We start from the raw sequence: 1664 nt of genomic DNA on the forward strand, positions 1-1664 counted from the left end.
TCTCTCTCTCTCTCTCTCTCTCTCTCTCTCTCTCTCTCTCTCTCTCTCTCTTTCTTCTTTCTCTCTCTCTTTCTTCTTTCTCTCTCTCTCTTTTCCTTCCCTGTTAATCAGACACTGCTGCAATAAAGATCTCTTGGTCGCTCTGAGTGTTGTGGTCACTTTCCTTTCACTACCTCAAAATAAAAAAATAAAATGGGCTGGGAGTGTAGCTCAGTGGGCAGTTACCTAGCACACATGAGGCCCTGGTTCCATCCTGTGTGCGTGCTTATGTGTGTATGTGTATCTGTCTGACTCTCTCTCTCTCTCTCTCTCTCTCTCTCTCTCTCTCTGTCACACACACACACACACACACACACACACACACACACACCAATTCTCAAGAGAAAAGAAGGTACTGCACATCACTTGTTTATTTCTGTGTATCATGAAAGGAAAAGCCAATTTGGGGGTGCACAAATGTTTGCTGGGTCATGGCTCCCAGCGGCCAATGAACCAATGAGTGAAATGCCCCTCAAAGGAAACTGGGCACTGAGAACACCGCACGCCACGTGGCTGACGATGGAACATCCTGCCTCGGTCTATAAAACATCTCAGTCAGCCCCGAGGTCCCAAGGAAAAGGCAAACTCTGTGGCTGGTTAGAGCCGCAAACTCAGGCCCAAGTCCTCGTTTCATTCCAGGCCTGAAGCTTTTCCTCAGCTGCATGGAGTCTGTTCCACATGTGTCTACACAGGATTTGGGGTGTCCTTGTCCTCCTAGGATTCTCTCCCTCTTGGATAGTCCTGCTATCCAAGCTTTATTAAAGCTCTGATTTTTTGTGCCAGAAAGACCTTGTGGTGTCCCCCCCATCCCGGTTTCCAATCACCACTGATTCTGGTTTGATTTCTCTCAGCCCAGGCTAACAGCTGGAGTCAGGGATGCCCCCCCAGATCCCTCACATCCCCTTAGTCGAGCAAGCCTGCGCTCCCCCACAGCCTCTTCCCTGCCGTTCACTTCCAGTGCCTTATGGTACTTGCTGTCTTCACAGGTCTAAGTTTAATAGCTGGCTTCAGGGTGAGGCATCTTATGGGTCTCTTTCCATTAGACTCAGCACTCAATCCTAGTTATTTTAAAGATTCTTTTGGACATTCCAACACCTGAGTCATCTCTTAGACTTGTCCTACCATGGATTCATCTCTTGGCCGTGGGCCATTTTTCCTGCTTGAAAATTATTTTATATCTCATAATTTATTTTTATTGAATGTCCTGCGTCATGTGTAGAAGGAAGATGAACACTGAGGTAAGGAGTACTTAGTCCAGGTGGTGAGCACATCAGCGCTCCTGCCTGGGCAGTAGTGTGGTAGACTGAGTCGACGGCGTGACTCAGTGAGGCTCTGGTGTTTTGTGCGGACATCCATCATCTCCAGTGCACCTCAACCTTCAAAATTCTCAACAGTATGTTGCTGTCCCCTTGTATCTAGTGCAGGCCTGGGGCAATGAGCTTGCACCTGAATGTGAGTTGGCCTTATGATTATTCTAAGTTGACACGCTGGTCCTATGTTCATGTGCCCATCTCTCCTCAAGGGGTTGGGTCACCCTTTGGAATAAGCTTCTTTATTTGTCTTACAACCTTAGCCCTCTAATGGGTTCAGGAAACCTTATTATCTTACAAGTTATATGGCTTTTC

This window comes from Marmota marmota, unplaced genomic scaffold (genome assembly GCF_001458135.2).
Source record: "Marmota marmota marmota unplaced genomic scaffold, marMar, whole genome shotgun sequence".
In the NCBI taxonomy this organism is placed as follows: domain Eukaryota; kingdom Metazoa; phylum Chordata; class Mammalia; order Rodentia; family Sciuridae; genus Marmota; species Marmota marmota.